The sequence below is a fragment of the Leopardus geoffroyi genome, chromosome B3 (genome assembly GCF_018350155.1).
Source record: "Leopardus geoffroyi isolate Oge1 chromosome B3, O.geoffroyi_Oge1_pat1.0, whole genome shotgun sequence".
Lineage (NCBI taxonomy): Eukaryota > Metazoa > Chordata > Mammalia > Carnivora > Felidae > Leopardus > Leopardus geoffroyi.
In genome coordinates, this window is record NC_059337.1 from 110,928,380 (window position 1) to 110,943,747 (window position 15,368).

General features: G+C 43.9%; 1 protein-coding gene across 4 annotated transcripts in view; it reads left to right on the plus strand.

The window, feature by feature from the left end:
- Window positions 1–569: 569 nt before the first annotated feature.
- The window catches only part of ZBTB1 (zinc finger and BTB domain containing 1), a 29,088-nt gene continuing 14,289 nt past the window's right edge, over window positions 570–15,368 (plus strand). For 3 of the 4 annotated variants that reach the window (XR_006705091.1, XM_045451214.1, XM_045451211.1), the window contains exon 1: window positions 570–683. The gene's annotated coding sequence lies outside the window, so the exon portion shown is untranslated. Of the gene's footprint in view, window positions 684–4,506; window positions 4,660–15,368 lie in introns of those variants that run through there. The other variant, XM_045451212.1, reaches the window with a different exon arrangement.

Sequence of the window (15,368 nt, forward strand, 5' to 3'; positions counted from 1 at the left end):
ATGGGTGACCCCGGACCGACTGGCGGCGCACGGGACAGGGCGAGGGTGCCGGCGCCCCCAGAACGCCGGGGACGAACCGCGAGGGGAGGCCCAGCTGCTGAGCCCTCCGGGGCAGGGGTCTGACATCTGGACGGAGTGGGAAAACAGCATCCTGCCCTTGGGGAGTCGGGAGGAGCCCAGTCCCATCCAGCTGTGCAAACAGGAGGAGGAGGAGGTCCCAAGCCTACCCTTGGGAGAGGGGCTAGAGGGGTGGTAAAGCCGCCGCCGCCGCGCCGGCCCCCGCGGTGCGGGTTGCGCCAGCCTCCCCGGAGCCCGACGCAGAAACTTGTTGCAAACAAACAGGCGACCGCGGGTGCCCCTAGCAGCCAGCGGCGGAGTGGGTGGGCGGGCGAGAGGGAGGGGAAGGCTGGCGGACGCCGCAGCGAACTGGTGGGCAGACCCGGAGTCGCCGCGTAAGCGGGGCCGGCTCAGTGCGGTGCGGCAGGCGCGGCTGTGCGGCAGCGGAAGTCCTTTGTTGCAGCACAGTCCCTGGCAGAGCCAGAGCCTCTCCGCGCAGCCCAGCCCGAACGCCGCGCGCCGCCGCCACTGCAGCTCGCGGCCCCTTCGCCTCCGCCCGCCTTTCCCGTGGCTGATTTGCCTTAAACTCCCTAAAACCTCCGCAGCCCCGGTTCCTGCTGCGGCCGGTGAGTATCTGCCAGTTGTGGGGCTATTTGCGCAACTTTGGCCCGGGCGGGAGGACGCGGGCCGCCGGCCTGGCGGAGTGCGGTGCCGGAGCGGTGCCGACCCGTGCGGGGATCCCGAGCGCGGAGGACGCGCCGCGAGGACCCGGCGACTGGCGACTGCCGGGCCGCCTGCTCGATCCCGCCGTTCGCCCGCGCGCCTCGTCCGGGACCTGCGGCCTCCCTGGGTCGGAGGCGAAGCCCCGGCGGAGACTAGTTCCCAAATTAGTTACCTTCTTTTCCCTTTCTTTCTCTGCCTTTATTTTTTCTTGGGGGGGGGGGGGGGGGGGAGGGGAGGGGAGGTGTAGACGGGAGGCGGGAGGACCCGGTTGATTGACGTGCCCAGAGCCCGCTTCTCTCAACTTACAGCTGCGGCTCCTCGGCGGGTGGGAGGGGAAGTGTCCCGGAGCCCGAGGCCGCAGACTTGGGCGCGCTCCGAGGGAGGAGGCGTAAGAGCCGTGCAAATTCTTGCCACGCTCTTTTCCACCCCCCTCTTGCCGGCACACACGCTTTTTGTTCAGCAAAAAAGTAGTGGGTCTCGGGTTTGGGAATTTTCAATGGAAAAGATGTGTTTCCTGGGAAGAAAGTGCTTTCGATTCCAGTGGTGGGCGCTTGCTAGAAGTTCTGTTAGTGTTCGGTAAATGTGTTGGGTGTAGATCGGGAGTCGTTACCACTAAAATATGTAGGCTTGGGTCTGAGCTCAGCCACACTCTCAGACTCCCTTTTTTACCTAAGCAACGTGTCTGTATGATCTGAAAGGTTGACATGACCTTTTTCCAAATTGGGAGCGTCGGGGAGATGTTGATGAAAGTCCTTGATGTTTTCTGGGGACAGTAGGGCATTTGTATGTGTGTAATAATACTCCTAAATCGAGCTTCAGCGTGGTAGGTACGCGCAGATTCTCCATTGGCCTAAGTATATTTCCATACAGCATGTCTCAAGGCAGGAAAACTATTACAGGAACAATTTTCTCCAACCCAAGGACTGGTTCCAGGTTTTTTGAGGCGACTTAGAATCAGTTTCCGAGTTGAAGTTCAAGTCACTTTGGAGCAGAATTGGTGAAGGATGCAGGTCTCATGTTAACTTCAAAGCAATCACCACCTTCTTAGAAACGAAGAAATTAGATTCTATGAAATTTTATCAGTGCAAGTGGATATGATGGGAGAATTGGGATACAAAAACATGAAGGTTGAATGATAGCTGGCCATTCCAACCTCAAAACTTTTACTTTTGATTAACTTGCTGGATATCTGATAAAGTCTCAGTAATAACTGAATGGCTTTGGGAGCTAGATAGGGGCTTCCTCATCTCAGAAAATTGAAGCATAGTGGATGTGAAACTATTTTCAAAGATTAATAAAAAAGACAGTCTCATGTAGAGCCTTTACTTAACATCTTATATTCATTTTAGGAGATTTCTCCATTATGACCAAGTTATCACAGTATAGAATAACTCAAGTTGAGTAGCGTTTTCTGAAGCCTTTCTATTCTTCCCACTCCAGTGTGATGGCCTATTTTGGGGAAGTAGTGGGGGAGCCCTGGTGCCTCACTGTCAGAGAAAAAGAAACCATATTTAACCAGGACCTCAGCAGGGCATGGATACAGCCTCAGCCACTTGCTCTTGACCTTGTGTTTTGATTTCACATTAACGGCTAGATTTTTGTACTGTTTCCTTATTCTCTTCTTTTGCCAGGCTCTGGGGATGATAAGTTCATGGAGCTTTTTCAGAGTGTCTCTGTGTTCCTTGCAGCAACATTTCATATCCTAATGTGCAAGAGAAAAGAAGTGCCTGCTTTCAGGCCTCTCCTCCTCCAGCCAGGAAAGTGCTAAGCCTTTCCTATTAACCTTCTAGGCCAAGGGGGAGGAAACCCTGTGGGATACAAATGTAGAAAAGTGTCCATAGATTTTTATTTTTAAGCTGTAATCTGTTGTCTTCTAAAACAACTGAGGTATGTTTGAAAAACATCTGTTTGAGAGGGCTCTTTGGTCTGTATAGGATGTTTTCTCCTGTTGTTTTTTCTTGTGCTAATGTATTTTGCCCTGAAATATTGGCATTGTTATTCTTATGTACTTTCATGTGAACCAAATTAAAAGTGATTCGTGCCTATTTTTTTCTCAAAATGGAAATACTTATTATAAAATCCATGCTGTTTGTAAAAATTCAGCCAATACTAAAGTACATAAAATACAAAAACAAAAATCATTTTGATTCCCACTCCCCAGAGATAATCACTGTTAACAGTCAATTCCTTGTTTAAAACAAGAGAAGGCAACATTTGATCATAACTGTGCTGTTGTGTGTGCTTCAGAACCCTGCCTAAGGATGGCCTGTGATGATTCATGGCCTTATGTTCTCTGTTCACTACTCAGGTTGGTGAGAATTGGCTAGGTGGAGAAAAAGGGAATGTTTCGCTTTGGACTGGTTTAAAATTCTATGATCAAGTAACAGACGTGAGCGTTTAAATATAACAGGGCTGCTATTTTAGGTTTGTCCTTACGAAGTACTTACTGTACTGTGGTAAGCTAGTTCTCACACTTTTTTCATGCTGATGTTGATGTCCAGCTTCTGATGGGTTGATTTATACTGGCCAAACTCATTAAAAAAAATAAAACAAAACCAAAAGCCTCATATTTGTAGAGAGTTTCATAATTTTGTAGTTGGGAAGGAGTAGCTGAATTTGCCATGAAGACCACTGCCAAGATGTTCCTGTGCTGATATGGCGAGAGGGGTTCCCCTTGAATAGTACCTAGAGGTAGCATGCCAAACATCAAGGAAAGAGAATTAGAACAAAGAAGGGGATTCATGACTACAGTTTTTAGATGTGGCATGGAAGGAGATGGTACATATTTAATACAGATTCTAACTTCTGTTTGTGGCTTGTAACTTACAGGAGCTCTTAGTCAAAGCCCAGAGTCATTTATGACTTAGCCTGGCATATTCAAGAAGAATGCATGTGAAGTAGCTGATGATGCTCTGAAAACAAAGCCCCAAAGAAGTACATAGAAGTTTAATCACACCTTTGGTTATTTGATAGTGTTGGGGACACTGGTCTTTTTACACTACTTTGAGTGTAAAATCATTTTCAGGGGCACCTGGGTGGCTCAGTCGGTTAAGCATCAGATTCTTGATTTTGGCTCAGGTCATGATTTCACAGTTCATGAGATTGAGCCCTGCCTCAGGCTCTGTGCTAACAGCACAAGCCAACGTGGGATTCTCTCCCTCCCGCTCTCTCTGCCCCTCCCCGACTCCCACTTATGTGTGCACACTTGCGCTCTCAGAATAAATAAATACACATTAAAAAATCGTTTTCCAAATAAAATTGGGAAATTGAAGCATTAAAGCCCCAACCAGATTTTCCATTTGTTGTCTATGTGAGATACACATAATCCTTTTTAGAGCTAACTAAAGAGCTCCATCCCCACTGTATGTCTTTAGTATTGGGGTGGGGGGGGGGGCTTGCTCTGATGGATGGTGGGAGTCAGCAGATGGAAGAGAAGATGCGGAAGGGGCAGGGCGTTCTGCCTACAATGTGGGGCTATGTGAGAGTGGGTGACTGGGAGGCTTAGCATGTTTCAAAGGGGCACTTCAGTTAATAGTCATTGCCATGGAGAGAGTGTTGTCTGGTTTATTTATTAAAAAAAAAATTTTTTTTAACGTTTATTTATTATTGAGAGACAGAGAGACACAGACTGTGAGCAGGGGAAGGGTAGAGAGAGGGGGAGACATAGAATCTGAAGCAGGCTCCAGGCTCTGAGCTGTCAGCACAGAGCCCGACGCGGGGCTCAAACTCACAAACTGCAAGATCATGAACAGAGCTGAAGTCGGTCGCTCAACCAACAGAGCCACCCAGGCGCCCCGAGTGTTGTCCGGTTTATAAAAGCTGAAACTTAGGGCCCTGAAGCAAGACTTCAGAGTTTGAGTCCCACATCCTACTTACAAGGTGAGCACCTGAATATCAACCATTAACATTCAGAAAATGAGGATAATAACAATACCTATCTCAGGATTGTTGTGAGAATCAGTTGTATGATGTATGGGAAATTGCTTTGTAAATTTTTCACCACTATATAAAAGCTGCCATGATTGAAATAATACAAAAAATTGGACACCTGGCTGGTTCAGTTCATGGACCATGTGACTCTTGATCTCCAGGTCATGAGTTTAAGCCCCATGATTGTAGAAATCACTAACAACAACAACATTGAAGAAATTACTAACAACAACAACCACAAATTGATAGGCAAAATAAAATTTACCTTCTTCAACATATTCAATCAAGACTGATCGAATATTAACTAAATGCCAGGCAATCCTTAGGGGTCAGGATACAGTGATGACGAAGACAGTGCCTTGATCTCGAGCTTACAGCAAAACAAAATTATATAATTGTAATTGTAATCCCTGCCAAGAGAGTGTGGTGGACACAGCATCCTATAGTTGTAGATAGGGGCTGTTTTAGAACAGAGGGCATCTGCATTTTGCATTACCCTAGGATCAGGAAAAGAATTCCCAAAAGAGTGACTGGACATCAAAAAGGTTCTAAGCAAAGGGAATTACATACATGAAAGCACGAAGGCCTTTGCTGTGGTAGGTCCTTTGGGATGAAGGAGAATCTTAAAGCTTAAATAGATTTAATACTTAAAAAGGGAGTTAAGCTTCTTAGAATGAACATAGTTTTTATGATACTTTTTTTATTGGTTTCATTTCATGGACTTTTAATTAGGTAAGAGTGAACTTTTCAGGGTTTTGGTTGGACTTAAACAAGAAAAATGGGGTTATAAGTGGAGAAATTGGAGACAATACAGTTTGAAAAGTCGGGTGGATCTGCGGGGGGGGGAGGAAGCCTGGCCAGTACTTCCCATTGTTCTAGAACTGCCTCTCTTGCTGCTCATTCAGCAGCACTTAGTGAATACTTACTATGTTGCACAGAAACAAGCTAACGGCCTTGTCTTCAGGTTGCTTCTCCTAATCTAGTGGGGAGACCTTCCGACAGACGCACAGATAACTGCGGTAGCCAGTTCTTATTTAGCATTTACTCTGTGACAGCCACTGCCTTGTGATAACTCTAAACACTAGGAAGGATTATCATCCCTTCTCAGATGAGAGAATTGAGGTACAGATTGCTTATGGACATGTTCAAGGTCACACACCTAATAAGTGGCAGAGCCGGAATTTGGACCCAGGCGATCTGGTTAGTCTGTGCTTTTTAACACCTACTTTATGTTGCTGTTCTGATGATTAAAACATAGTGTAATAAGTGCAAAATAAGGAGATGATACAGAGTAATATCAAAACCTAAAATAGTGGGAGAGGGAGGTGTTACAGAAGGCTTTCTGGAGGAGGTGATACACTGTTAGATATGTGGGAGGTTCAGGCAGAAGAACCAATCAATCAGCATGAGTAAAAATGGAGGTAAGAAATACATTCAAGAGGAGTGGGGGGACAAGCAGTGTTGTGCTGCTTGAGAATGGAGTTTGAAGCAAGAAGTAGCCAAACATAAGACTAGATGGGTGGGCATGGACGGCTCAGTATGCTTTGCTAAGGAGTTTTTACTTTTTAGCCTGAGGATATGTGAAGGGAGGCATAGATGGTACGATTTGTGTTCTTTATGAATCGTTTGTTGTAATAACTCAGGAGTGATGATAGAGACCTCAGGAGGGCAGGGAAGGTAGGGATGGAATAGAGGAGTAGATTTGAGAAACAGTTAGAAAATTGGTGAGACTCGACAGTTGACTCTTAAGGGTGGGAGAAGTCCCAGGTGACTGGCAAGTAGCCTGGGTGATTGGTGCATGGCAGTGCCTGCTGAGACAGAGAATACAAGGGGGAGGGGAAGATTTAGGTGGGTCCCCAAAGTCACAGAGGTACAGATATAAGTTCTAAAAGATGAACCCTAAAATTACCAAGAATACCAATGCCACGTGCAAAAAGTGACTTCCTGGTAAAAGCGGCCTTTTGCTGAGAAGCCTGCTGTTCACACAGTGCCCTCTAGTGGTCGGAAGATGCCATGTTGCCTCTTTAAGATGAACAGATCAAAATGTAGAGATGGCCTGGAGTAAATACTTTTCCTCTTCTACTTCTGGAGGGAGAGAGAAGTATTCCAGAAGCCACTATGTTCCATTTGCTTTCTGTGTGGACAAATTTATTTCCTAGACCTAGGAACAACTCACTTACTCAGAAGTTAGTTGGTTGGCTACCTCACTATCCAGTGCCCTGGCCAGAAACAAGAGTAATGGCAATTTGTTGCCTATGAGCGATCAAAATAGATGAAACATCAGGTCATGATCTCACGGTTCATGAGTTCAAACACCACGTCGGGCTCTGTGCTGACAGCTCAGAGCCCGGAGCCTGCTTCGGGTTCTGTGTCTCCCTCTCTCTGCCCCTCACCCACTTGCACTCTATTTCTCTCAAAAATAAATAAAAACATTAAAAAATAAAATAGATGAAACAAAGTGCAGGAACTAAACCCTTATCTTACAGAACATTTCCCTTAGGTCCTCTCAGAAAATTAAATTATGTAGATTCAGTTTCAATGAGTTTTTGTCTAATTTCTTAACCCCTAACGGGTTGCAATGGTGGGCAGCAGGAGATCAGCACCCGTTTTAGAAGTGATAGCTGTTGGCTTGACAAGCAAGACAGAATACTAACCAGCCAGCAAACCACAACCTCCAAAAGCACAACAGTTTGAGGCCATTTTGTGTAGGTGCAAACAACCCTTGCCAGTTTGAACAGCTGTGTTTTAGCAAAACACAACTGATGCAGAGCATAGGGCAGAGAGGTAGTTGGTGTTGCACTCGGGGTTGCAGAACAGGAGGAAGAGCCCTGGACCAGGATTGAGGAGATGGGGACCTTGGCTGTCAGCCACTACAACTGGAGGTGATCTTGAGTATGTCTCTTAACCTCTTAGGGCCTCACTTTGCTTTCTCCTGTGTAAAGCATCAGGTTGAACTTGATCGCTTTGTAAAATTCTATGAAGTATGTTCACAATGATGACATTAATATTTAAGAAAAATTGTATTGTGCTTGACTGAAAAGACAAGAAGAAATTGTCATCTCTGATTTATTTAAAGCAAATTTTTTTTAAGTTTATTTATTTTTGAGAGAGGCAGAGCATGAGTGGGGGAAGGGCAGAGAGAGAGAGAGGGAGACACAGAATCTGAAGCAGGCCCCAGCCCCCGAGCTGTCAGCACAGAGCCCAGTGTGGGGCTCGAACTCACGGACCATCAGATCATGACATGAGCCGAAGTTGGTCACTTCGCTTGACCAACTGAAGCCACACAGGCGCCCCTGGTCTCTAATTTGTATGAGAATCCCGTAAGGAGTATGATTATCCCTATTCTATAGATGAGAAAAGCAGGTTTAGAGAGGTAAAGATGTTTCCTCATAGCTAAGTAAGTGGTAGAGTTGGTATCCAAACCTATTGGTGCCTGCTTCCTGGGCTCTTATTTAATACTTTCATTTACCAAGCATGCATTAAGCACCAACTATGTGAGGGACGTGTGTGCTGGGCACAGGGAGCATGAGAGCCTTGAAGTCTCATCCTTAGCCTTTCGGGTTCAGTGTAGTATGCATTGCTGTATGATACCTCTGTGAGTGTAAATGATAAAAGTCATGCTCTGGCACTGTTGGGACTAATGTAAAGCGCCATTAGGGTTTTAAAAGACTTTAGGGTGTGAGCATAGAACTGACTCACCATTTATAGCATTGTTTCTATGGGAATATGTGTTTCAAGTTCCAAAGAACTAACTTAAAAATAAAGTTTTGGAACATAACCCAATTATAATTTCAGAACTTCCTGTGCTAAGTACTGAATTTACAGTCTAATAGCCAGCCAGAATGCCTGTTCTAAAAAGTGAATAAAATTGTCTAAACTTGATCGTGTCCGTCATGTAAGTGCCTTGAAGTGAAACTTTTTACCTTTGCGAGCATCTACAAGACTGGTTCTGCCTGGAAATGTCAAGAAAACCTAAAGAACTTCATTAAGTTTAAATTTAGAGATTGGACTCTATACCCTAGAAAATGGTATTCCAAGAAAGGATTTCACCAGGGTGACCTTATTTTTTACAGGTGGCAAAGTCATCGAGGCCATGATCTCAGGCTCAAGAGTCACATTGCCTGTGTTCTCATCTCACCAGGTCCTCTGTGGCCTTACAGAAGTTATATAACATTGCGCGCACGCGCGCACACACACACTCTCTCTCTCTCTCTCTCTCTCTCTCTCTCTTTCTCTTAGACTAGAGCCTGGCCATCGATAGGAGCGCTTAGCAAGTGTTGGCTATTCCTATCGTTGTTGTGTTACACTTGTCATTCACTCTGCCTTCAAAACCTCCATTTACTAGTTTGGTGAAGTGTACCTGTCTTCCGTCCCATTACATCTTCATGCTTTCGTGTGTGCTGCTCTGTATCCCTCTCCAATTATTTACATCCACCCTTGTGCAGATGCCGGCAATGCCTCTCATCTTATTCTCTATTTTTCTCTGTTCTACTCACTCATCAGGTCCTCACTCAAAGCTTCCACCTTTCCTAACGCCCGCTGTGGTAGTACAATCATGCTTTTATTCCCCCCTCCAACTCTTGCTGAACTTTATTCAGTTTGATTTAGTAATTATTCTCAAATTGTTTCTTGGTTTAAAATTTAACACCTCATTTGTAATTAGTTCTATGTTGACCCTCCTTTTCCACCCTCTACTTCGATGCTTTATGCAATGTTAGGAATGTTGTAGATGTTCAATACACTCTTGATACTCTGCTTTATTAACATGAGAGAGCCCTTTCATTTCATTTCAGGATTTTTAAAAGGATAGCCTATAACCCTCAAAGTAAATCCCTATACATATATCCAATCATAGAAGACACGGAAATAGGTATGAGGAAATGAATGTATATACCTAAATGACCTTTGAGATCCAGAGGTAATTGTTAGTAGTTGAGAGATGGGGGCACTGAATCGAGAGTCTGATGCTAGACTCTACTGCAGATTCTCACTGAGGCAATGCACGCTGTCCCTGGGGAGGCCTCCGTGGCCTATGGCACACATTATAAAAAGATGATTTGCTTTACAGAAGGAGTCACTCCAAAATTACTGTAAGTGACTTTTGCAATCACTTTATTTTTTTAATTAGTTAATTTTGGGGGAGGCGGAGAGAGAGCAGGAGCAAGCAAGAGTGAGGCAGAGGGAGAGAGAGAATCTTACGCAGTCTCCACGCCCAGTGCGGGGCTCAATGTGGGACTCAGTCTCACAAGATTGAGATCGTGACCTGAGCCGAAACCAAGAGTTGGACCCTTAACTGACTGAGCCACCCAGGTGCCCCTTCATTCAGTTTATATGCTTATTTATAGGTTCTTCAGTTATCACATGACTAAGGCGGAAGCAAAAAAACTTTCGGCAAAACTTTTTTCCCAGTGTAAGAGATTTAGTGATGAAGGAAAAGTATTTCTGATACCTTCCTATGTCAGTGAGAAATTTACTGAAATAGCTTGCACAGTATAATTTAGGGGACACTAGTCTACTGAGTAAGACCAGATGCACGTGTACAAATAAAACAGCATTACAGGTGGAGTTCAGATGTGGGTAGTCACTTGTGCAAGAGCGCCTGGCCAGTAAATCCTGTATGAGGGACTCATGCCCAGTCCTTGCTGAGTGTTCTTTGCAGAAGGGCACTTAGTGCCCTTTACAAGTGGTTCGTACCCCTTTGAGTGGTCGTATGTCCTTGTTCTGTAATCCTAATCCTAGTACCTACTTTACCACGGTTAACTGTCCCCTTGATACACTGTTTAACAGTCAGAGATCTTTGCTGTTCTATGAAATAAGAATGTTGGATCAGATTAGAAGTCTCTAAACTCTAAAAATCTGTGAATATCTAAATTCATATGCTTACTGGGCTTGGCGGCTGTTTTTGAATTTGAGATGAAACTTTCAAACTAAAAATTTTAAAATCCAGCGTAAAATGTGTCGCATCACCTAACTTCTTTCTTTTCCTGGAGCACTGCATGCGCACGGATATCCATCTGGCCTTAGAACTCTTGACTTTGGATCACACTTGAAGTTGTGCTCTCAGTCCCAGCCCTTGACTTCTAGCTGTAATAAATTTGTTTCACTAGTGATGTAGCTAGTATATAATATAAGCAATCACAGATTTAGTTATAAAGACAAGAAGAGCTAAACGCTCTTGCACTGTTGATGGGAATGCAAATTGGTGCAGCCACTGTGGAAAACAGATGGAGGCTCCTCAGAATGTTAAAAACTGAACTACCCTATAATCCAGTAATCACATCACTGGATATTTACACACACAAAATAAAAACACTAATTCAAAATGATTCATGAACCCCCAAGTTTATAGCAGCATTATTGACAATAGCCAAGATATGGGGGCAGCCCAAGTATCCATTGATTGATGAAAGGATGAAGGCGATGTGGTATATATACACAAAGGAATAGTATTCAGCCATAAAGAATGAAATCTTGCCATTTGCAATGACGTGGATGGAGCTAGAGAGTATAATGCTAAGCAAAATAAGTCAGAGAAAGACAAATACCATATGATTTTACTTATACGTGGCATTTAAGAAACAAAACAAGTGGGAAAAGGGCAGGGGGGGAAAGACACACACAAACCAAGAAACAGACTGTCAATTATAGAGAACAAATGTTACCAGAAGGGAGGTGGATGGGGGGGATGAGTGATAGGTGATGGGGATTAAGGAGTGCACTTGTGATGAGCACTGGGTGATGTATGGAATATTCAGTCACTACATTGTACACCTGAAACTAATATTACACTGTAGGCTAACTATACTGGAATTAAAATTAAAACTTACAAAAATAAATGAAAATAAGAACAGCTAAGATATAAGCAATCCTTTTATTTAAAACGTTTGCAAGGTTTACTATAATATAAAGTTAACCAAGTTTTAGTAGCATTATTAATATCAAAAAAACTGAAAGGAGAAAACGTATTTTGGAATTTGAATAAAATTGTTTTTAATTAATTAAATTTACTGTAAATGAATGTAAAAAAAATATTTTCAGAAAGGGGGTGCCTGGGTGGCTCATTCAGTTGAGGGTCTGACTCTTGATTTTGGCTCAGGTCATGATCCCAGGGTCATGGGATTGAGTCTCGTGTTGGGCTCCATGCTGAGCATGGAGCCTGCTGGAGATTCTCTCTCTCTCCCTCCCTCTCTCTCTCTCTCTCTCTCTCTCTGCCCCTCTCCCCTGCTCACTTTCTCTCTCTCTCTTAAAAAAAAAAGAAAAAAAAAATCAGGGCACCTGGGTGGCTCAGTCGGTTAAGCATCCAGCTTTGGCTCAGGTCATGATTTTGTGGTTTGTGAGTTCAAGCCCCACATGAGGCTCTCTGCTGTCAGCATGGAGCCTGCTTCAGGTCCTCTGTCTCCCTCTCTCTTTGCCCCTCCCCCGCTCTCTCTCCCTCTCAAAAATGAATAAACATAAGAAAAGATTAAAAGAATAAGTGAATGAGTTTTTAAATTTTTAATGCAAAAAGTATTCTCAAGGGATAGATAACAAGCTAAAAGTCTCACAAGAATTTAGATCCTTCACCCCAGATTCCATGCCCCACCTCTCTTCTTTTTTTGTTTTTTTGTTTTTTGGTGTTGTTTTGTTGGTGTTATTAAGCCTTCTCAAAGCTTTTCTGTGTAATAAGTGAGGTGTGATAAGAACAAAATTATTGGTACTAATATGTGAAGGATTGTTATTAAAAGTTACTCTACTGGGGCGCCTGGGTAGCTCAGTTGGTTGAGCGTCCAACTTTGGCTCAGGTCATGATCTCACTGTTCGTGGGTTCGAGCCCCGCATTAGGCTCTGTGCTGACTGCTCAGAGCCTGGAGCCTGCTTCGGATTCTGTGTCTCCTTCTGTCTCTGCCCCTCCCTCGCTCACACTTTGTCTCACTCTTTCTCAAAAATAAATAAATGTAAAAAAAAATTTTTAAAAAAAGTTACTCTACTTTTGGGGTGCCTGGGTGGCTCAGTTAGTTAAGCATCCGACTCTTCGTTTCGGCTCAGGTCATGATCTCATGGTTTGTGGGTTTGAGCCCTCCATCAGGCTCTGTGCTGACAGGGCAGAGCCTGCTCGGCATTCTCTCTCTCTCTCTCTCTCTCTCTCTCTCTCTCTCCCTCTCTCTCTACCCCTCCCCCACTCATGCTGTCTCTGTCTCTCTCTCTCTCTCAAAATAAATAAATAAACTTAAAAAAATTTTTTAAAGTTACTCTACTTTTTAAAGTTAGTTTTACTCAGAATGTGGATATTTGCATAATAATATTGATGAAACTACAATTCTAGGTCAGCCTAGAAACTGTAGTCTTAGCATGAATTTTGTTTGGCCTCGAGCTCTCTGAGGGGAAGGTAGGAATGCAGAGACCTGTGAAGACAGTGGGGTTCATACCCATGCCTTTCTGACCCAGAGTCCTGTGTTCTCTCCACAAGAGCATGATGCTCTCTTCCATAGAGAAGGTACTTTACTGAATATGTGTTGAAGTCACTAGTGTAGAAAAAGCCAAAATTCTCAACAATGTATCCCTGAGATTGCAGAATACCTGTGCTATTGCCGATTCTCAGTACTTTATATAGTGCCTGGTGCCCCAGAGCACTCAAGGAATATTTGTTGCATTGACAAATGTGCGTTCAAATGCTGTTGGTGCTCTTGTTCTAGTGTAGTGTTTATATTAACACGGATGCATTTTTACTAACTTCACTGAATCTGGTTTTCTCTAGAGAGGTGCCTATCATATTGGTCTTGGAGGTACTTGCAACAGTTCTGGTTGCTGGCCGTAAAACTGCTTTCCATTTAGGGGCGCCTGGGTGGCTCAGTCGGTTGAGCGTCCCACTTTGGCTCAGGTCATGATCTCACTGTTCTTGGGTTCGAGCCCCACGTCGGGCTCTGTGCTGCCAGCTCAGAGCCTGGAGCCTGCTTCGGATTCCGTGTCTCCCTCTCTGACCCTCACCTGCTCATGGTCTGTCTCTCTCTCAAAAATAAATAAACATTTAAAAAGAATTAAAAAAAAAAAAAAAACCCTGCTTTTCATTTAGATTAGAAGAGGTCTTGGAACTTTTCAGCTCTTTTTTTTTTTTTTTTTTAAGTTTATTTATTTATTTATTTAGAGAAAAAGAGAGCACAAGCAGGGAAGGGGCGGGGGGGGGGCAGGGGGTGCAGAGAGAGAATCCTAAGTAGGCTCCTCGCTCTCAGGGCAGAGCCCAACGCCGAGCTCAACCCCATGAACCATCAGATCCTGACCTGGACCGAAATCAAGAGTCGGACGCTTAACCCACGGAGCCACCCAGGGGCCCCCAATGTCTTTATGTCATTATATTAAGCACAGGATATGAAAAACCTGCACGTCTTCGCAGATTAACTGCTGGCGTTCCTCCTACTAGACTACTGTTTGGAAGGAAGCCTTTTTATTTTTTATTTGATTTATTTATTTTTTTAACGTTTATTTATTTTTGAGACAGAGACAGAGCATGAACAGGAGAGGGGCAGAGAGAGAGGGAGACACAGAATCTGAAACAGGCTCCAGGCTCTGAGCTGTCAGCACAGAACCCGATGCAGGGCTCGAACTCACGGACCGTGAGATCATGACCTGAGCCGAAGTCGGACGCGTAACCGACCAAGCCACCCAGGCGCCCCTAATGCCTTTATGTCATTATATTAAGCACAGGATATGAAAAACCTGCACGTCTTCACAGATTAACTGCTGGTGTTCCTCCTACTAGACTACTGTTTGGAAGGAAACCTTAAGGTTAGCTGACTAGTCAAACTTAGATCCTGCTGCTTAGAATATGCATCACCGCCACCACCACTGCCGTGTTACTTCCATTAGTTATCACCGGTCAAGAACTTTACACATTGTTTCTATGAATCCTTGTATGTGATATTGTTGTTTGACGTATTATCCCCACTTTGAAAGTTCAGGAAATTTGGGGCCAGTGAGGGTAAATAAGTTACCAAAGGCGGAGAAGCTAGATTGGAACTCAGCTCTCTCTGACGCAGAGCCTGTGTTCTTTTCCTTGTACCGTCCCGTCCCGTCCTCATCGACATTTCATCCCTCTTCCGTGCAGGGCATTTGTTATCATCCGAAAGAGTTTGTTTCATTTTTTAACAACTCTTATTAGGAGAATTGTTTTTGAGATAACATGTATCCTTCTGCCCCTTTCTCTTTATTATTCATTAAAGTTCTCTATGAATCCTACAAAATGACTATAGACCTAGAAATCTCATTCTATGGTGCTGCCACTCTGGAAAACAGTATGGACTTTGCTCAAAAAAATTAAAAATAGAACTACCCTACGACCCAGCAATTGCACCACTAGGTATTTATCCAAAGGATACAGGAGTGCTGATTCGAAGGGGCACATGCACCCCAATGTTTAGAGCAGCACTATTGACAATAGCCAAAGTATGGAAAGAGCCCAAATGTCCATGGACTGATGAATGGATAAAGAAGATGTGACATATATATATATAATAAATATATAATAAATATATATTGTGTGTGTATATATATATATAGGGTGTGTATACACACACACACACAATGGAATATAACTTGGCAATTAAAAAGAATGAAATCTTGTCATTTGCAACAATGTGGATGGAATTAGACTGTATTACACTAAGTGGAATAAGTTAGAGAAGACA